This window comes from Acomys russatus, chromosome 2 (genome assembly GCF_903995435.1).
Source record: "Acomys russatus chromosome 2, mAcoRus1.1, whole genome shotgun sequence".
NCBI lineage: Eukaryota > Metazoa > Chordata > Mammalia > Rodentia > Muridae > Acomys > Acomys russatus.
The window spans coordinates 66,487,488-66,510,040 of NC_067138.1; positions in this window are offsets into that span (position 1 = coordinate 66,487,488).

Below are 22,553 nucleotides of genomic sequence, written 5' to 3' on the forward strand. Positions count from 1 at the left end.
AGAAAGCCCTAGAACATTCTTTTGTGCTTTTTCAATAAAGACAGTAGAAAGCAGAGCCAGTGTAAGTCTTTCCAGAACTGGTTTTCTGTAGAATGTAACAGTTAAACTCTCAGAGCTCCCAGCTTTAGGCTTCAACATTCCACGGGACCATGTGATTTCACTGAAAAGAAGCCACATCCTAAAACTATGCAAAAATCCTCAAAAGTCTTACCCTAGCATGGGTCCTTTTTAAAAGTGAGACTATATGGATGTCACAGGCCTTATCCTGTCCTTTTAACTAAGCAAGTGTAAGTATGCGAAGTACCATGAAATGGCATTAATCACTTTTCTCTGACATCTCTGGCTTCATTAGAATGAGCTTTTGTTGTCCATCAAAGCTTTCCACTTTTTATTGCCTCCATACAATATAACTGGAGGAATCAGTGTTTCCTTAGATAAATGTTGGCCTCACCTTTTGCTCTACTTGGAATTTTACCCTGTGAAAAGAATCCTTCAGGAAGCCTCTTACAGAAGTACATCACTATGCCTTATTTTCTTAATGCTGTATTGTGGAAGGCAATGGTATGCTGAGCACACAAGGCGTCCATGGACCATGAGGCTTTAGTATCATATTAACATCAGACCATCCTGTTCTCCCATCGCCAACTATGTGACCTTTGAAGGTTGACTGCCCTTTGAAGTGTGTCACTAGGAAACAGAGATAAGCACTGGTAGACGAGATCAAGTAGATGGCCTATTAACATGTCCCCATGACACTAGTGACTGGCAGAGCCTAGTTAATCCCTTTTCCCATCTGGTCCACACAGTACACAAGGAAGAAGCCAGGAAGCTTGCCCAGTGCTTTCCAAGTTAATAAACGATGTCCTAAGGTAATAAGAGCCCAATCTTGACTCTCCTTAATGAGTAAATGGACTTTGCTCCATGTCGCTAAACACAACCCAAATGTCTAACCAACTGCAAACGGCTTCATCACAAGGTGAGAATAGGGTGGGTAGGGCCACTCAGAAAATAATAAAGAAAGGCTTTACCAAGAACAGACTTGATACCCTATGAGCATATCCAGGGGGAAGAGGTCCCCCTCAGTCACAGTCATAGGGGAAGGGAGTAAAGGGAAAATGGGAGGGAGGGAGAAATGGGAGGATACAAGGGATGGGATAAAAATTGAGATGTAATAAGAATAAATTAATAAAATATATTTTTTAAAAATATAAAATATAAAATATAAAATATAAAAAAGAAAGTCTTGAGGCATGCATCCAGTAAGGAGAACACTAGAACTACTCTGGAAGCAGTTTCCTCCTCAAACCCAGAAAGTATGAGGGTTTTATTTAGGGATCCCATATATATACATCTGCATGAAAAATCATTTTCAGAGGCAGGCACATTCTGAGTCTCATTCAATTAGAAAAAAAATCTGTATTCACTGAGCATGCTCAGCCTAAGGTCATAGTTCAAGATGAAGAGACGTGAACACATTCCTGAGAATATTCTTCTCGACGTTATAGATTACACATTAGAAAGGTTCAAATCATGAACAGGGAAACTTCTGGATATACTTAGCTTTCTTTTCCCTCAATAAGTGTTGGAAGTTAGGTTAACATAGGCCTCTCTCTCTGTGATGACCTGCCTCACTTAGCTGCTAACAAACACGTGCCATTGGAAAGTTTTTGGGGGGAGGGGTGGGAGGCACAGAGATGTTCCAGAATTACACAAATGAAATTATACACAAGTCAGTGTTAAAAAAAGTTCAGAACTTCCCAAAGTCCTACCCGCTCTCAGTCTTCAAGGTTCAAACCAAGTGGCCTTGGCTGTCTAGAATCACCATGGCTCTCCCTTGGTGGCACCACTTGGGCGCCACCCTTCATCCGTCTGAAAAAAAAAATGGAATGGAACCAGCACCCTGGTGATGCCAGGGTTGGGGAACTTTTCAGACAGTTCATTTAGAAAAGTGGTCACAGCTCTGGGGTTCTGTTCCTTCCTTCCTTTTCCCAGGCATACTGTGGGGATGAGGAGATGAAAGAGGAGCTGCCTTGCAAGAAGATGGAGAACTGGAACCCAGCCGTGACCCCCTAAAATAGACACAAAGATACAGAGAGCGCATTTTTCTACCAATAGCCTAAGGGAGAACCTTTCCAATTGAAAAGACTTTTGATAAAAGGCCAGACTGCCCAAGAAGACCGCCTAAAAATATATGAAAATCCAGGAAAAACAAGCTCTCTATCCTGCAGAGACTGTCAATGCAAAAGAGTTACTAAGCTTTTCCAGTGACCAGTAATAAAAGAAAAATAGGCTCCCCATTATGAGGCCAACGCTAGAGGGACCATCCGCTGGTTCTGAGCCAGCATGGGGATTTTCTGAGTGTGCTACAAATTGAGGAACAAAATGTGGACTTTTTTCTCTAGCCATGTTTTCTGAGGCCAGACAATTTATTATTAGGTTCACTTCCTAGGCACATAACAGACAGCTGTCTCCATGTATGGACATTCATCTGTTATTTTGAATGCCAATTATACAATGCATACAAACCTTAAATGAAAGAATTGAGAGAAACACAAGCAAAAAGTAAGGGAGATAGTAATTCATTTATTATCAAACATTGGCACATCCACAAATGTTTATATTTTTATTGACCATAATTGTTTTCTAAAGAAGCCCTAAGTTGAAAGGATGAATCCCAAAATACAAACTATGCTCATAATCTGTGTTTATTATGTTTTCCGATATAGACAGATATTTTCATGTGAACACCAAGTTAGTGCATTGATAGCCCCATTATTTTGTTAATTACCATAGGACATTTAAGTTAAGGGACTGGGAGGATGGATCAGTTGGTAAAGTACTTGCTGTGCAAGCGTGAAGACCTATGTTCAGATCCCCAGGATTAGTAAGAGACCCTGTCTCAAAATATTAGACAGACAACCATAGGGGAAGACACTTGTCATTACATTGACTGCTGGCTTCTCTCTCTCTCTCTCTCCCTCTCACCCCCCCCTCTCTCTCTCTCTTTCTCCCTCTCTACCTCTCTCTCTCCCTCTCTCCCTCTCTCTCTCTTCCCCCCTCTCTCTCTCTCTGTCTCTTTCTTTCTCTCTCTCTCTCTCTACACACACACACACACACACACACACACACACAGAGAGAGAGAGAGAGAGAGAGAGAGAGAGAGAGAGAGATTCATTCACAGGAAGCAAACACTAACTGGGAAGCCTTCTATCTCTAAGGTCCCATTAGTTGTTACTTTCTTTTTCTTCTAACACTCTGTGTTTGTGTGTGTTATACTGTTCAGAAAAAAAAAGTGTGTGTGTGTGTGTTTGCGTGCGTGTGTGTGTGTGTATTTCCATACATGGTGACCTTGCTCATTTCATCTTTGAGCCATTGTCCCAGTTATCAGCACAGTGTCTGACACATGAGAGATATTTGATAAGAGTTCCTTGAATGAATTCCTCTGTTATGAGCATCATGTTTGAAGGTATATTTCATTATACTGTTCAGGGATTCAAATCATTTTCTGTAATGACTTCCTCTTAGAGCTTAATACTAGAGGCAAAAATTCCCTCCATGGACTAGAGCAATAGAGCGTGCTCTGTTTCCCCTGCCTGTTTGGACCCTGGCACTCTCCAGGCCAAGTGGAAAGATCAACTGTAATCATTGCTCTTGGTCAAGAATTTTTTATACAATGTTTTCTCTCCTTTCTTCCTATTTTCCTTGTGCTATTTTGTCTTTTACCCTTGTTTTACAAAAATTTAACTTAAGATGCCTCACATATTTGTTGAAAGAAAATAGGAAGTAAACAACAAGTTAAAAAATAATAAATAAGAGCTGGCAAGATGGCTCAGGGAGTGAAGGCGCTTAGTACCAAGCCTGTTGACCTGAGTCCAATTCCCAGAGAACCTACTCTCACGAGTTACCCTTGGCTCTCCACAAGTGTGTATACACAGTGGTGTATGCCCATACCACACACAGAAAAGAAAATCTGTTTTTAAAACAACAACAACAACAACAATCTAAATAATAAATGAAAAGAAAACTAAGAGAAGCAGTTAGCATATTTCCAGTGCCTTCTTGTATAAACCACAGAAGTATCCACAGGACACTATAGTACTCTGTCCACAATCTTCTCATGTATTTCAATAGAAATGAATTAAGCAGACATAGTGTTAAACTGCACAAAGACCGTTAGACTAGGAAACCAGAAACACAGCTCAACCCTTACCCCTCACTAGTTGTGTAACCTTGAACAAGACACTTGAATTTGTAAACACCTGTTCGACTCCTCTCAAATGAGGAGGCCTCAGTCTTTCAACAGACATTTAGAGCCCTCACTGTGTGACAGGAACAGTGCAGGCTGCTACAGAAGTTAGCTATGACGGAGCCATGCCACAGAGCTAGAGCAGAGGACAGCAACAGACAGAAAAGCAGACAGAGACAGGCTGAGTGCAATGCATTCACTGCCGTGTGGCACGGGCCACAGAGGAAACACACAGAAGGAAACGTCTATGCCAGACTGGAAGCTTCCAGGCTGTTTGGAAAGAAGCATCAGCTGTGTTGATTTTTCAGAGTTGATTGGGAATTATCTACATAAAATATGGTGCGGGGGAGGTAGAAGGGGACATGCTGCGGCTCAGGAAGAGCACGTGTGAAATTATGAGACACGAGACAGCACAGCAAGCTGGGGAGCTACAAATAGTTGGACAACAGCATAATATACATCCCACCCACCTCCCAGGGTGGTTTGAGCGATCAGCTGAGCGGATGTATGCATGGAAATTGCTTTTTAAACTGCAAAGCGCCAGGCTGTGTTCAGATGTAGGCGGTTATTATTAGACACTCCGTTCCCCCCTCCCCTTCCTCCAAATTGGAAACATTTGCTGAAGTAAACATTGCTGATGCATTAGCTGTCACGATGGTGTATTATACTTGGGAAACATTTGCCAATGTCTGTTCAGTTTTCAAATTCCCAGTCACATGTGGTTTTTGTTTGGGCAAATGCATCAAGAAATAATGAGTTTATTGTTAATTGTGCAATATCAGGCTTCAAGGTTTAAATCATCTCTGGTCCATGCTGCCTTTATCCCATGTTGATGGTGGGTGCTTGCAGTGGTTTATTAAAGAAAACTAATACATGACCACTATTTGTATTTTTGTATCGGTCAAAATTTGTCAGAGGAAAGTCAAGATTTCTCGGGGTGGGGGAGTGGGTATATTCAGTGTACTCACAGTATATAGATGTGCTTGTGACTGTGTGTACACATTTGGAAGCTAGGAGAAGACAGTGCGTGCCTTTCTTTATCACTCAATGCCTAAGTTTCTTTAAGACAGTGTCTCTTGCTGAACTGGAAGTCTGTCTTTTAGCTGACTGGCCAGCAAGCTCCTGGGGTTTTGGACACGCATGGCCATGCCTGCCTCTTTCCCAGAGTTGCCGAGGATTCAATTTCATTCAGGTCCTCACACTTGCACGGAAGTGATTTTTCCCACAGAGCATCTCCCTAGGATCTTAGTATTCTTAACATGGATGAGGAGCTGATATAAACAAATTCCCTCCAAGCAAAGGAAGAAATGAAGTTTGATTGTCTCCACTCAAAATGGCTTTACACCAAAAGCTCCTTGGAACTCAGATCCAAGCTACCTTCCTCCTGTGATGCTTTAAGAACCAAACACTTCTCTCTGGAGGATACTTCCTCTGTGGTTAGAGAGACTAACAGAAGCCATTTAGGAGAGAAGTGAGAAGGAATAACTCATCTTGCCATTTTCACATTCACAGATTTGCTTGCTGGAAAGCTTTAAGCACTCCTGATGTGAACTGTCCTCCTTTTCTCTCCTTCCTGTATGAGGGAGACTTGAGACAGGAAAGGACAACAGAGCTGTTTGTGGTGGCTGCAGCTTCTTCTTCTTCTTCTTCTTCTTCTTCTTCTTCTTCTTCTTCTTCTTCTTTCTTCTCCTCCTCCTCCTTCTTCTTCTCCTCCTCCTCCTCCTCCTCCTTCTTTTGTTGCCAAAAAGCTATATGACCAAAGCTTTTCACATAAAATCCCCAGAAAATACATGTCATCTCCCACTCTTGTTCCTTCCTGCAGGAAAGAATAGCTTCTAGTTTGGGAAGGTCTGTGTTACCAGTGAAATTCTCTATTGATCTGGGACTAATGAAACCATTCATTAGCAAATTAGCCACCATGGGGTGGGATGCATGGTATTGATGAACTTGCAATGTTTTTCATTCTTCCCGTGTAGTTGGAGCAAAACCAAATCATGGCTCATCGATGCTGGACCGGACCTGGAAAGTGATTCTGTGTGACTCTTTATTTATGGATGAAGAATTTTAAGAGGAAAGTCTAAAGATCATGCAGTGACTAAGCGACACTGTCACACTCCAAGCATCCAGGACCTTCTACTACTCTCACTGCAGATCCAAGGCCACTAAGTTGAGGGTTGGGAGGGAGAACAGCTCTGGAATTGGCATCAGCTTGAGGTGGGGGTGGGTGGCTTCCTTCCAGAGACCCACCTGCTAGCACTCACTTCCACCACTTGAGGGAGCTCTGGAGTCCCTTCTTGCAGAGCCTAGCACAAGAGAACATGTGCTCCACTCAGCCAGCCTCTGATTGGCAACTAAGTGGTCTGGGTCTGTGGCAAGGCAAGTATCCAAAGAAGCAAACTCCACTGTGCCTTAACAAGAGCAGTGGCTGAACCGCCAGACAAAAATGGGAAAAAATGATTTGTTGTAGAATTCTTGTTAGTCTAGTCAGCTCCCATTCGCCTGTGAAACCGGATTTGTAGGCACATGTATTGGCCAATGAGTCAGCCTTAAAAAAAAAAAAAAAAAAAAGTCATTCATAATTTATGTATAAACAAGAATAGCTTTTGTTTCAGAGAACTCAAGAGGATTTCGCAGCTCCATCTTTCAGTCCCATTCCAGAGGAGCGGTTCCTGTCTCAAGGCGGTTCCTATAGGCCTATAAATACTTTGATGTTCAGACATCTGGAACTTATACTTGGTGTTGACTAATGAGTATTATTATTTTATTATGTATTTATATATGATCTAAAGGAAATTTGAGGTTAGATGCCACATAACTCCGTATACACACTGAACAATGACAAATTCTTTTTACCCATTACACTGATGATTTATTACAGGGCATAAGAAGTTCTGAGTTGTTCACTTGACATATAATTGTGCTTGGGAAGATAGTACTGTTACAGAGAGAATGTAAAATTGCCCTTAACATATATTGTTAAAATACTTTGTAAGTGGACAAAATGGACTCCAGAGGTACTATTTCACTCACCTTAAAAAAAAAAAAAAAGATATCAAAGGATGGCCAATATGGCAACAAACTGGAGTTCTTTTGAATAAGTAAAGATGAGCCCTGGTCTTAGAAATACATGTGGGCTTGCATGAAAGGGTGATAAACAATACATAATGGATCTGACTTCAAAGGGTGCCTATTGGAGAACCAGACCTATTTCAAAGCCCAATGTACCATACCTAGTTAGTCTTGGTACCGGTAAGCCACAGGTAAACACACTGAGATCAAAGGGACAGGTGGGTGTGTGGAGGGAGGGGTGTGCACTGACACGACTTTCTCCTGAAAGAGTTCTCCCCAAGGGACCCTGGAGACAGCTCTTTGTAAGTGTCTCTCTTGTATATTCAAGAATTTATCTTAGGGGTGTCATAGATATTTCAGTCTGGTAAGAATTGCCTCTGAAAGGCCGTGGTACAGGAGGCACGCTGAAGGCGGTATGCGCTTAGGGAGAGCTGTAGCGACACAAAGCTGCAGAGAGGTAAACGGCTCCATTATGGGCCACAGCAATCCACGCTCGCTTTCCTTTCCCTCCCGAGAGCAACATCAGTGTAAACTGGTTTGGCCCATCAGCAGGCTGCCTGGCCTTCCGTGGAAGAATGAATCCTCTGTGCACACAGGCAGAGCAGTTGCCAACAAAGGCCTCCATTGCAGCGTTTGAAAGCCTGGACTCGCTGCTGAATGAAAGCATTTCCAGGGGCTGAAACTGTGGACAGGATGCGCTGTCGACAGCAAGAAGAGCTCCCTGGGGCTCCAGTGGAGAAGCCTGCAGATTGACTTATCTGCTTTGCTGACAGTCCCCAATTTCAATGACACAGTATAGGCAGCATTTCACTTAAGTCCTTACCCGGAGTTCGGCTAAATCATACTGAATTGCGTTCCGGGACTCTTGTAGAGGAGCTAAGCTGACTCCATAGCAGGAGAAGGGGAAAAAAATCAGAAAGACCCAGCAGGTTCTGCAACAGAAGGGGGAAATGGGAAAGTGCAGTGAAACCAAAATTTGAGGAAGAAGTAATCATGAAAAGGAAGCAACAATGCTGGTAAACATACCTGTGTGGTGGCCTGGCTTCACTGCTCATGATGCATGGTTTAAAATATTACTTGGAACACAAACTCTCAAAGATACACTAGCCTTAACCTGAATGACCTTAAAAGTCTGAGATGGGGCAAGGAGGAGGGGGTGGGGAGAATATTTTAGACACTGTTTGGCTTGCACAAAATGCTTCTGTCTTATGCATCTCTCACGTGCACCAGCATTTTCCTTTGTATTCCAGTGTTTATAGCCAGTAACCAAATTAAGACATGAGCATTAATTAGAAGCAAACAGTAGCTAGCTGTCCTCAAATCAACAGCAGCAGGTTGCTGGGTAGTTTGAACCAACCTTACCAGAAATGATGGAAACTGGCTGAGGTCACCCACTACCCTGATGGCATTGGTGACTCCCAAAAATGTCTTCCAGTTTAGGAAGAGTGAGGTCCTAACCTGACCAACAATAAGTCAAGTCGATGGACCAACTGAACTTCCTCATCATCCTTCACACGTTATTTAGTGTTCCGGGGCTTTGAATTTCATCATGCCGTCCTTCTAACATGTGTTGATAAATGGGGAATTAAAATGAAATTAAAGCCGAGATCTGTTTCCTTCGTCCTAGGACTCTTACATAGCACCGCTTACATACTGTCTCAGGCAGACCATTGGTCTAGCTCAGGCTGCCCATAGAACTGTGTTTTTATTCCCTCTTTCATTAATCAAATACCTTGAGCTGGCAAAGTTGTCCAATTCTAGGTCCCTGTGGTGTCACTTGTCACGTGCCTTTGCTCAGACTGTTTTTCATGCGACCACAATCCAGTCTGTTTCTCACAAAGGCTGACAAGCTCCTCTCTCACTTCTCTGCAGTGTTGGTCTTACACAGAGGACACCCGTAGACTCCCAGATGATCTGAGCTGAATCCACACATAGCCCTGCTCCCCTAAACGCTCCCGCGGGACTCCCCCATGGCCTCTGTGAAGCCCACCATCCACTCAGCCTCCCTTCATCCCAAGCCTGGCTCTTCATCTTTCTCCTTTATACAGTGTTACTACACTTGACCCACAATGCATCAGGTCTGAGACACTGTGAGCCAGTCTAGAGAATTAGAAACAATGAAGAAATCGGGGCCCCCTTAGAGTGATTTCCACTGTTTTCGTTTCTCTTTTCCTTTACAATAACAACTACGATTTATAGCCTAGTTCATCATAAATCTCACACACAAAAAAAACGGACCTTTCACTCTGAGCGAGGAAAGGAAAGCTTTGTACACAACACCCTCTCTGAGAATCTAGTTCACACAGAAGAGAGACAGCAAAACTGAGAAGAGCGGTCTGAAAGAGATGGCATTAAATTATCTACTTAATAAATATTTATTGAGGGCCAACTCTGTTCCAGGCCCTCCTAAGTGCTCTTCAGATAGATGTAGATTGAAAACACTGTAAGTGCTTGCTGTCCTGATGTCATGACGCTTTCACTTAGCCATTAGCTGTGTGATCCTAAGTCCTTTTACCTTTCTGGGCCATGTTTTCTCTCATCTAGAAAGGTCTTTAATCTAAATGGAAAGAAGCTCCATTTTGAGCCCCAATAGTTCTGTGCTTCTTAAAAAATGTTAGGTAACATACCTTTAATCCCAGCACTTGGAAGGCAGAGGCAGGCAAATCTCTGTGAGTTCAAGGCCAACCTGGTCTACAAACTGAATTCAAGACAGCCAAGGCTACACAGAGAAACCTGTCTCAAAAAACAAAAACAAAAACAAAGATATTACATAAATGTGGTTATGTCATGAATCATGGCAACACACACACACACACACACACACAAAACATTTGTCTAAATGGATGTCAAAGAAATATGGTAGAAGAAATTCGCTTTGACTCAAAAGCATTTGTCAAATACTTATTAGATGTTGGTAGGAATTTTTTAAAACATAAGGATAAATTATATACTACCCCTTTGTATGCAAATATCTAACACACAAGACATATAAAATGAATTCTTTATAAAAAAAAATACGTTTTAATTGAATTAGAATTGTATCATTTTTCTCATTCTCTTTTTTCTCTCTAGCCCTTCCCATGCCCCTGTCAAATTTATAACCTCTTAGAGAGAGAGAGAGAGAGAGAGAGAGAGAGAGAGAGAGAGAGAGAGAGAGAGAGAGAGAAAGGGACTAATTCTTTTTCTTCCCACAGTCATTGGCTGCCTTTAGTTCTGTGTCTAGGGACAGGACCCTGTGGAAAACTTCCCCTTCCACATTAACAAGTCCATTGAGATTCCTACTGCTCAGGTCTTGTCTACGCAGCCATTTCTAGGCGAGACTGTTTCACAGCTGACTTCTGCTATTCTGGCTCTTAGAATCTTTCCATGCCTTCTTCTGCAATGTTCCCTGAGATAAAGAGGCAGGAGCTGTAATGTATATGTCCTTGTTCAAGGCGGGCTCCCCATGACCTGTTGATCTCTGCACTGTGTCCAGTTATAGTTTTCCATGATGGTTTCTATCTTCTGTAGTGAGGGGCATCTTGATTAGGGGTGGTAGCTACATATATGTATTGGTATTAAAAAATTAAAATATAGTAAGGAATATGCTGGCCTAGAAAGTGGTAGTAGCAGGTTCTCTCCTAAGGTCTACGGCATCGCTGTCTCTAGGAAGCTGGCCTGATTTCCAGTACCAGGTATGATTTCTCTGCTGCTGAATGGGCCCCAGTCCAGTTAAACAGCTGTTGGGTACCACCAAGTGAGTACCACTTGTTGCATCTGCAAGTATTTACAGATATTTTTCCATGCTGATCATTGTCATGATTCATAGTTATTGCAGCTGGGTAAGACTGTTTAACTGCATCCCTTTCTTGGTGTCTTGTACAGAATTTTCTGAAGCTATGGAAATAAAACATAAGGAAGGTGACTTTTTCAGGTCAAATTTAGCTCAGCTCATCTGAGTCCTGTGTCTTAAATGTGCGGTGCCTTAAGCAATAGGAGCCTACCTTCAACTTCTGAGAGGTGACCAAGAGCCACATCAATAATCTACATTGTTTTTAGATCCATGTAACAAATTTGTTATACTTTTTAATTACTATCAACTTCTGCAATATACAAAGTCACAAAGAGCGTAAAAAGTCACCAGAAATGCAGCCAAGCAGAGGTGAGGCGTGGCTTCTCGTTCTTCAGATATCTTTTTGCCATATTCCCAGATTTCGTCACTCGGCACCATCGTCTTCCTTATGAGTCAGATCATGTATACTCCTTACGACTAAGAGAATTCAGGAAGCTGCTTACCCCCATTCCTTGCAGTTGAGAAGGGCACTGAAGATGTCGAACTAGCTCAGCATCTGAGAGCCGGTCAAGAAAGGAGGGCTATCTGCTCATTCCCATGCCTGGTACATAATCTCTCAATTCCTTAGTGACGCTCTAGGTTTCATGTGTTGGTCCAGGACCATGGCTAGAGCAGACTTCAGAGCATCTCATTCAAACTCTGTGGAGTCTGACTTTGTTTTGCTTTGCTCTGAGATTGTGGAAACTGAATCTGGGGTCTCACGCATTCTAGGCAAACAATCTATCACTGAGCCACATCCCCAGTCCTCTCTTTAGTTTTATTTTATTGAATTTTTTATTAATTTATTCATATTTTTTCTGGTCATGGTAGTTTATTAATTTATTAACTAATAATTAATTTATTAATATTACATCTCGATTGTTTTAGTTTTATTTTAAAAAGATTCTCACTAAGTTCACCAGGCTGGCCTTGAAATAACCTCGTATGTAGCCCTGGAAGGTCTGAGATTGATGATCCCCCTATTTCAGCTTCGTTTGCAGGTATGTGCTACCAAGCTCAGCTTCAATCATTTTTTTTTCTTTTGGTGGTGATGGGAAAGTAGGTACAGGAAACAGGAATTATTTGGTCAATACAAGCTTGTATGAATCTAGCCTAACCTTACTTTCTTGGCAAGTCTGGGGTTCCATTCTTTGTTATGATGCTGCTGCAGGAGATCTTTTTTTTTAATTTTAAGATTTATTTGTTTCATTTTATGGATACACATGCAGTGTTTTGCCTGCGTGTGTATGTGTGTACCATATGCATGCCTGCTACATTCAGAGTCCAAATGAGAGTGCCAGGTTGCCCTGGAACTAAAGTAAGAAACAATTATAAGCTGTGTGGGTGTTAGCTAGGCCCTCTGTCAAAGGAACAAGTACTCTGAACCACTGAGCCGTCTCTTCAGCCCTGCTTCAAGGGATTTTACCCTGAGATTTCTAGGGAGATTTTATTCCCGGTTTGATGGTCATTCTGATAGACTAGAATGATTCTACATACTTTACAGAGGGAACCTTGAACATGAAAATACTCGCTCTTCAGGTAGCTTGAGTCTTAGGAGGAATATTTGAAAGGAGATTAGTTTCCAGATAAAATGTAGTTTCAGAGCATTGCCATGACTTCTCAATGGTTGAGATGTGATCCCATATAAAAGTCTAGCATACTGAGATGAGGCATCTTAGCTTAATAATATATGGTGTGCCTGGAACACACAGCTAAACGACACCTATTCCATTCAATCACTTAGTGACATGTCGGTGTCTTAGTTAGGGTTTTATTGCTGTGAGGAGACACCATGACATGCAACTCTTTATTATTATTATTATTAATTTTTTAAATTAATTCATTCATATTACATCACAACTGCTATCCTATCCCTTGTATCCTTCCATTCCTCCCTCCCTCCCACTTTCACCCTATTCCCCTCCCCTATGACTGTGACTGTGGGGGACCTCCTCCCCCTGTATATGCTCATAAGGTGTCATGTCTCTTCTTGATAGCCTGCTATCCTTCCTCTGAGTGCCACCAGGCCTCCTCACCAAGGGGACGTGGTCAAATATGGGGCACCAGAGTTTGTGTGAAAGTCAGTCCTCACTCTCCACTCAACTGTGGAGAATGTCCTGTCCATTGGCTAGAGACATGGCAACTCTTATAAAGGAAAACATTTCACTGGGGCTGGCTGACAGTTTCAGAGCTTTAATCCATTGTCATCTCGATGGCAAGCATGGCAGTGTGCAGACAGACATGGCATGGTGCTGGAGAAGCTGAGAGTTCTTCACCTTGATCCATAGATTGAGCACAGGAGACCTCAAAGCTCACCCCTACAGTGACACACTTCTTCCAACAAGGCCACACCTACTCCAACAAGGCCACACCTCCTAAGAGTGCCACTCCCTCTGGCCAAGATTTCAAACACACAAGTCATTGGGGGTCATTCTTTTTCAAACCACCGCAGTTGGCTTACCACATGGCATTGTTGCATTTATTTCTCTTTCAAGGTTTGTTTTTGTAGTCAAAGAAGTTATTGAGTATTTTGTTCTTACATATTTCCCTTTTAACCATACACTGCCATTCCCTTAGGAGTACCGGGCTATTTTGAAGCGTCAGGCATTCTCTAGACGTTGTTAGTGAACAAAACAGACGAATGACCTTTCACAGTCAAGCTTATCAATATTCTAAAACAAATCAAAGAAAATTGTCATCCATTTTCATGAGTGGAAATACTACATTTTGAAGCCAGGGAATAAACAGACATAAAGGAACAGTAGAAAATAGTACACTCCCAAATATTAATTTAGTGCACACTTGACAGAAGCTGTACTCCTTACAATGTTCTTTGAAACTTTATTCACGTTTCAGAAACATAATTCTTCTTTATTTTCTTTGAGATATGGTTTCTCTGTGTAACCTTGGCTGTCCTGGACTCTCCATAATGTTTATTTTATAAAGCAATTTTATAAATTGCTTCTATTCTCTCCACTTCACAACAGCATAAAGTTGGTGGAGATCCAAGGAAAGTGGGAAAGAGGTGACAGGTGCTAAACCCAGAGAGATGACAAAATTCATCAAAGAAAGCACACATGAGAATCCTAAAAACTAAGGAGTCAGAGAACAGAGTCTCAGGGTTTTGAAGAACTTACTCTATTATAGCTTTGTACAATATCAATAGTGATAAATGTGGAACGTGAGTGGAAAGCTAATGCATTTACTGTAGGCTCTTTAAAGAAGTGTTGGATTCATTCATTTAAAAAAAATTCTTTTCCATCAAATTCTTGCATTAAACTTATTTTCCACTTCACAGTTGAGCACTTTTCTAAGCCATTATGAAGCTGATTTCTTCATTTTTGTCAAACAAGTAACTTTGATATAAATCAGCGGTAAGCAACAATTACAGTGAAGTGGGACACATTTAAGTAACACATATTCTTTGAGCTGTATTACCCATGCACTTAGGAAGCGCTCAGAAGAACGTATAATCCATCAACGATTCTCCTTTGTCATTTCTGTAAGGCTCGGTTGTTCTTGGGACCTTTGCCTGATGGATACTGTTGACTGTCAAAGTGACTGGATTTAGAACCACCTAGGAGACACACCTCTGGGTGTGTCCACCGAAAACATTTCCAAAGAAGTTTAACAGAGAAAGGAAGACCCACCATGAATGTGGGTGGTACCATCTCATGCCTGTGAGCCTGGACTGCATTTTTTTTTTAAGTGAGGTACGGGGCGAGGGGACAAGAAAGGATAAGCAATAACATTCATCTCTTTCTGATTTCATGTCTCTGGACACAATATGACCTGCCATGTTGCCTCCCCAGCTATGATAAACTATTTCCCTTCTTATGTGCTGAATCTGAGCCAGAGTCAACACTTCCGGAAGTTGGCTTTTGTCAGGTATTTAGTCAGAGGAACAGGAAAGGTAATTGATACACTTTCAAACAAGAAACAGCTCAGAAATCAAATTTCTACTGAATACACACACACACACACACACACACACGTTGTTGTCTTGGTGCTCTGTAAGCCTTATGATACCATCCAAGAACTTAATAACCATCCCAGCTCAGGTGGCAATTATGTTCTGTGAAGCTTGAAATCACAAATATGAGATGAGCTGATTCAACTCTGTGAGCATAAGGCAGGTTTTGAAAAGGGAAGAAATAGAGCTCTTTCAATGGGATCCTCTTCCTGGTTTTGCCTGTATGAAACCAAAACTTCCAATTAAGCAGACACTGGTTGAGTCAACTACAAACTAGAGCATTTTTTGACCACCACCAAGGAGGCAGAAACACAATTCCATCTTATAAATTATGCACTTACATTTTTCTGAAATGGATCTGATGATCAATTTATCTTAAAGAACATGCTGAAAGGTCTAATTTTCAGATGCTATTTTCTCTGTAACCATAATCTAAATCCCTAAGGACTCCACTCTCATTTTATGGAGTCATGATCTCAGCTCACGAAACCGTTCTATGAGCTTGTTTACATCATCATGTGTGGATACTGAACGTACCAGCCAAGTGCAATAGCCAGACAACTTCATAACCTTCTGTATCCCTGGATATATTTTCTCATCAAAGTCTTAGCTTAACTAGTCACTAGGATTTTTCAGTGACATGACTACTTTTCTTACATTCCTCCACTCACACACCAGAGATATTGGAGAGTTAACTATGAACCAGGAGCTGCCGAATGGCAATCCAACAAGCAGATGGAAAACTCTGCAATCTCCTAGAATAATCTCAACATCCCTAAGGATACCGATTATGCAATGCCTGAACATCAAAGCACTCACTAATGTCATATATATGTTCAGGGTCAGTAGACTTGGAATTATTCACTGTGAAACACATATATGGTATAAGATTTTTCTAGAGTCCCCAAACCAGTTATGCTCCATAAATTTCACTTAGAAGCATTTATATTTAAATGTGTATGGAAGAAAGGAAATGGACCTCCTCGGCCTCTTTTGAAGTGTACTATTTACAGCATTACTTAAAGAATCATGTTCAATAGGCTGAGATATATTAAGGAATTATTAGCTTTGGTGTTTATTTTTCAAAAAAAATTATAAAAGAAAACTCAGAGTGAGTTTTGTGTGCATGTTAGCGTCTACTAAGCCACTGCCTTTTCATAGAGTGAAAGACATTAAGAGTGGAGAAAACTCTCAGATGTCATTTACTCTAGTAGAATTAAACCAACAACCACAGGTGAGGGAAGGCAACACATGCAGGGAAAGCTTTGAACCACAAAGCCACCCAGACTTCAAACAGAGGAAATATGCTTTACTATTCCATTTCTTTATGGTGCCAACAAAATTACCTAAATAAAAGAATGCTTAAGTACAAAAAGTACAAAAATGTATTCAAAGTCACTGAAATAGTCTAGTCCCCTTGTGTTATGGGTGACAATTCCTATACTAGAGAGATATTGAAAACTTACCAAAGATTACATACAGAAGGGGTGAGTAAACAGTAGCCTAGCTTGTTTTCTATTGCTGTGATTAACTCTATGAACAAAAGTAACTTGGGAAGAAAGAGGTTCGTTTCACTTTACAGCTCACAGACAGAAACTCAAGACAGGAACATGGAGGCAGGAACGGAAGCAGTGACATTAAGGAGTGCTGCTTACTGGCTTGCTCCTCCACACTTTTCCAGTCTGCTTTCTCATACAACCCAGTACCACCTATAATGGCCAGGATCACCCTACATTAATCATTAATTATTAATCATCAATCAAAAAACATGTCCCACCAACTTGCCTACAGACAACCTGATGAAGGCACTTTTTAATTTTACATTCCTTCTTTCTAGATACCTCTAGCTTGTGTCAAGTTGACAAAAAATTAACCATCACAAACAGTATCTGGATTCAATTCAGTGTTTCCCATTCTTTGTTCAGGCTCTGCCCAAGTTGGTCCCTCCACCATCTAGCAAGGTATTTAAATGTTGTGAATCCTGAATTGTGACCATATTTCTCGACTATCGCATGTGAAATTTTCTGTTCCCTTCAAGATGTTTCACAGCATGTTTTCTCTTTCACAGTGTATTTTCTGAAAATTCCAAGATGTGAAGTCACCTTAATTTATAATAAGTCCTCACAGCTTTGTTAAAGGAAATATCAGTATTACCAGGTATCAGTTAATTCAAGATTGTCTTGCCAAAAGGCTCTAGATTTGGATAAGGGAGACGATTAGCAGGTAAAAAGTTCTTGTTGCCAAGCCTGATGATGTAAGTTCGGTTCCAGAGACCAACGAAATCGGGGGAGGAGTAACTAACTCCCACAAGGTGTCCTCTAACGTCAGGATTTTCCCAGACTTGGTGTCAAAGGGAAATGGAAGGATGGAAGGAGACCCCTGTGAGAGAGAGGTAAGGCCAAGGGAGGAGAACCAAGATTGAAAGGAATTCTGGGTCCCCATGTAAAGCAGATATGTTCAAATGTAAAGACATGCTGAAGATAGAGTCAACACCACTTTTAGTCTCACTGGCCTCAAAGTATATGTAACACAAGTTCAACACTGTTCTTTTCAGGCTTGCCTGCAAATGCCAGTGAATTTTATTAGCAGGTGACTATCATGTGTGTATACCCACTATATCTAGCTGTTCAGTACATAACGAACCACTCTATAATAGTGGTTAGTTATATTTATAACAATAAATTTATGTTATGAGTATAATAACGTAAAAGGAAACAAACTGTTTTATGTAATACAGAAGCTAGATAAAATGGTATTAGCTAAGTCTATATGAAAAAAGGGGATGGGATGGCAATTGAGTTGTAATCTGAATAAATTAATAAAAATTTAAAGGAAAGAAAAAAAGGGTATATGTTATAGCAAACAACCTCAACAAAACAAATTCTTGTTTCTATATTTTAGGTCACTGAGAGTTTTCACTGCCTTTACCTCACTACAGCATGAGCACACAATAATTGTGTCTAAGAATGGGTTATAGTCCTTTGGATCTCTGGATCCTCAGTCTCCCAGTGTCTCAGGTAGAAACTCTATATCTGGCCTTTAGTATCCTGACTCAGCACACCTATCAAGCACCTTCAATCAGGCACTTATTCTATCTTTCTTTCATGGAATTTTTGAACTCATATTTTAGGGTTGTTCTTAATATCAATTTTTTCATTTATATTAATCGATCAGTGAGACAATAAAGAATACAGACTAAAGAATGAAAAATGAAGAAGGAAGGGGAAGGAGAGAGGAAGACACATAAACACAGAGACGGAGATCAAATAAAATCGGAAATACAAGAAGAAAATTACAACTGACATCTTATGATTAAAAAGATCATAAGAAATTGCTATGGATGATTACATACTAAGAGATTAGACAATCTAGGAGAAGTAAAAAAAAAGTCTAAACACACACAACCCACTAAGACTGCACTGACAAATTTAGAAAATCTGGATAGCCCTGTAACAATCAAAGAAATAAAAAGGCTTATTTTTAAAAACTCCCAAAAGTAAATCCTAGAAGCAAATGGATTCATAGGAATGCCAATGGTACCAAACACTTAAGAAGTGAATACGTGTTCTTTTAAAAACTCTCCCAAGTTACAAAAAAATGTAAAATGCTTCTGCATTGATTTTTAGAGGTCCTCACCAACATAAAAGGCACTACTGATAAAAAAAAAAATGTCATTCCAATATTCTCGGTGAACACAAGTGTAGAAATGTTTGATTAAATGAGATTGAAGTGAGTTTAATGACACCTTGCCAAAAAAAAAAAAAAATTGCATCATGATCAAGTGGGATTTACTCTCAGAATAAAGAAAATTTTGCAACCTATGCAAACTCAGGGAAGTAATATACTGTCCCTGCAGAATGAATGATGATCCTTTCATGCAACAAGTGCAGAAAGACATTTAAATTAGCATCTTTTCATTATAAGATTCTCAATCAACTAAAGAAAAGGAGGTCCTGCCGTTCACTAAAGCATGGACGCCCTCAGAAGACATGCTGCCTGGGGTAAGTTGGCCACAGAGCAGGTACTACCTGATCCCATCTCTAGCAGGACCCTACGGGAGGCAGGCTTATAGGAACAGCAGGATGGTGGTTTCCTGTTGCCGTGAATAGAGGAGATGAAAAAGTGCTTGTTCAAGTGGATGGGGCACAATTTCAGCAACACAAGGCAGCTACCTAAGCCTAGTAATCATATAGTTACTCAGACTGTGAAGTATTCTTGAAAATTTGCCCAAAGGTTTATTTTGTATTAAGTGATCTTATTTCACACACACATACACACACACACACACACACACACACGCACACAAAGGCTGACAGAGGTAATAGCTATGTGTACGATATTATTCATGGAGTAGCAGTTTAATGGATGTATACTCATCATCAAACTCCTAAGTTAAATATGTACAGGTTTTTTTTATTGTATGTCAGCCATACCTCAATTACCCTACCACAAAAGAAGTGAGCTGCACAAAGGTAAGAGTCATCAGGACCCTGACTCTAGTCTTACCAGCTTTGGTCCCCTTTGTACCCAAGCCAATTACCATGGAATCTCATTGACGGTGACAGGTTCACAAACATTCCACTAAGGTCACATTAGAAGAAAAGGGCAAGATGCTGTGATACTGAGAACCAGGTGACATACCTTCAAATACCCAAAGGACACTGACACTGCCCCCTTCCTCAGAGGGTTTCTTGTCTCTCGCTCAATATGGACCATTCTGGAGACTGGGGATGGACTCTGAGCCACAGCCAAATTCCTAAGAAGTGAGCCAGCACTGCGGCTGAGACTAAGCCCTGCTAGAGGAAACCAGAGGCCAATAGTTGAGAAATGCACTCTTTGCCCACTCAAATGGATGGAGAAAGCTTTGCCAAAGTACCATCACCGGTGAGCTTACTGTTAGATGATTCAAAAAAGACTCTATATTCAACTGCATGCCTCAGTTTCATGCATGAGCCAAGTGGTGTTTCCCCTGTGTCACTGATAAGGAAACTGACCTTCTTGGAGTTAAACAGATTGTTCTAGATCACATGGTTTTTTGTTTTTGTTTTTGTTTTTGTTTTTGTTTTTGTTTTTTTGATCACATGGTTTTTAAGTGGCAGTCCCATCTTCACTTTGGAATCAAGACAATAAATTGAATACACAGGTCACAGCCTTCTTGAGCAACTACAAGGTCAATAGATACGAGACAGAGATTAGCCACTTCCATGACACCTCTGCTTCTGTTATGCTGGCAACTCTGCCCTCACCTGTAGGCCTGCGAGGACTGTTGAATGTGAAAGCATCTGTCAGCTACTTACCTGCCTTAAAATACATACATTCTCTGCTATAGAAACCAAAAGCATTTCCCCCATTTCCCCTTTTCGACTTGGAAAAGAAATTTAGTCAAAACTAGTTCAACTAATACTCCATGGTTCCTAAAATCAAACCTGGTGTGCCACCATGGAGGTCAGATGCCATCCAGTCCAATCTAGACATCGTCATCATCTCTCTCCAGTGAAGCGAAGCTGTTTGATCTCAGTGAGATTTGTCCTAAGATGTGAACACGTCACACTGTGTTGCATTAATCATTCCAAAGCTAAAGCAAATGAAAACAACCAACTATCTCAGCTAAAGAGCTCCACTGAAACAAAAGATATTCTGGTTGCCACTTTTCGTTTGTCTTGGCAAATGGTGACAATAATACCTTGTATTTACACAACGCCTTTATTCTAGAGGATTCTAAGTTCTCAAGCATTATGAGAACTTATAGTACTAGGCTTGGCTAGGAAAAACAAATGTTATTCCTTCCATATTAAACACAAAAAGATTAAACCAGGATTGATCTGAGGTGTGTGTGTGTGTGTTTTCATAGACGAGTGCAGTCTGCTGAAAGAAAACAGAATTTATAAGCAGTTGTGTGTGAATCTCGTCCCTATCATAAACTGTCTAGGACCTATACTTTTGTCACATTCAGTCTTGATGAACTTCAGGATTCTCTCCTCCAAAGAACAATAGTGGGGCTTTATCTCATGAGCTTACCATTGAGATGAAACAAGAGTTATGAGCTGAGGAGATGAGCTATGTAGAAGTTTTACAGGCCAGGAAGTTTTCTACACAAATGTGAAATAGAAGCTTTCAGTCAGTGGTATTAAGTTTCAAGCAAGCCAACTTGTAGCTCATGACTTCCTCCACAGTCTATACTCAACTTTTTTATTCTCTAGTCATTGCCTATTGCCTGAAACATACCAGGATTATTGTGGGTGTTTATCAGAATGAATGACATTGTATAAAAATTGTATTCTTTTTCATTGTATTCAGAGGAATCAAACACAGGGTCTTATACGTGGTCTACATTAAGGTACACCTTCAGTTCCCTGGATTTCAACTCTGTTATGCAGACTCAAAAAAAATTTTTTAAAGGACAATAGATATACAACTACATCATGTGTGTACCATACTCTGTAAAATTCTATGAATTCTATGAACAGAAACAACAGCTATTAATAGGTTCAGCAATAAGAACTGGAGACACTAAGATTTTTTTTACTTACTTAGCATTCACTAAGACCCTTGCTTTTAAAATCAGCTAAGTGAAGTTTTTTTTTTTAAATGTTTTTCAATGTCGTTCAAAAAAAAAAAAATAGGATGTCTCAAAATAAATGAAAGTTGATACCTGAATTTTTTTCACAAGGCTCAAATGCTTGTGTGGACTGTAGAGTAAGCATACTATTCTTGGGGGGAAGATACTTTTGTGTTAGGACTTCAGCAACATTCACACATGCCTTCTCTACTGTGACGCACCTGTTAGTTTAAAATGAGAACTAGAAATTCAGTCTAACAAGACTTGAATAGAAACGAGCCTGGGAAGAGACAGCCCCTCCTGGACTAAAGAGAAAACAACACCTGGGAAGGACTTTCATCTGTGAGCATTGAGAGGGGGTAAATAAATGAAGGATTGGTTCGGCTGACTTCATGAGCAAGGGAAGAACAGCTTCATCCTCTTTGCCAGTCAAAACTGGGCGGTGTAGTCAGCCCTTCCAAGCTGGTCTTGCTGGTGCCTGAGATAAAGTGTGGCTGCAGGAATTAGATTTGATGTTTGTGGTCAGTTGGTGGTTGTAGGTTGAGTTTTTGCTCATTCAATTTCATTTCTTCTGCTGTTTTTTGTTTTGATTTCTTTTGTTGGTTTTTATTTCCTTCTCTAGCTGTAGGTAAAATAATAACTATTTGACTACCTGACCAAATTAGCTGCCTGGCCTCAAAAACTATGGCCTGAAAATATAGAGGGAGAAGATAAAAGGACTAATCCAAGGACTATGAAAATGGGAATTCAAAAGAGATGACAAAAAGCTAACAGGAGCTAGGAAATGAAACAAAGGCTGTACTTGAAACAATCGTATGCTTTTAAAAATGAAGACAAAAATAATATAAAAATATGTATTCTTTTTACCTTTTTTATTTGTTTATCTTTGGATGAA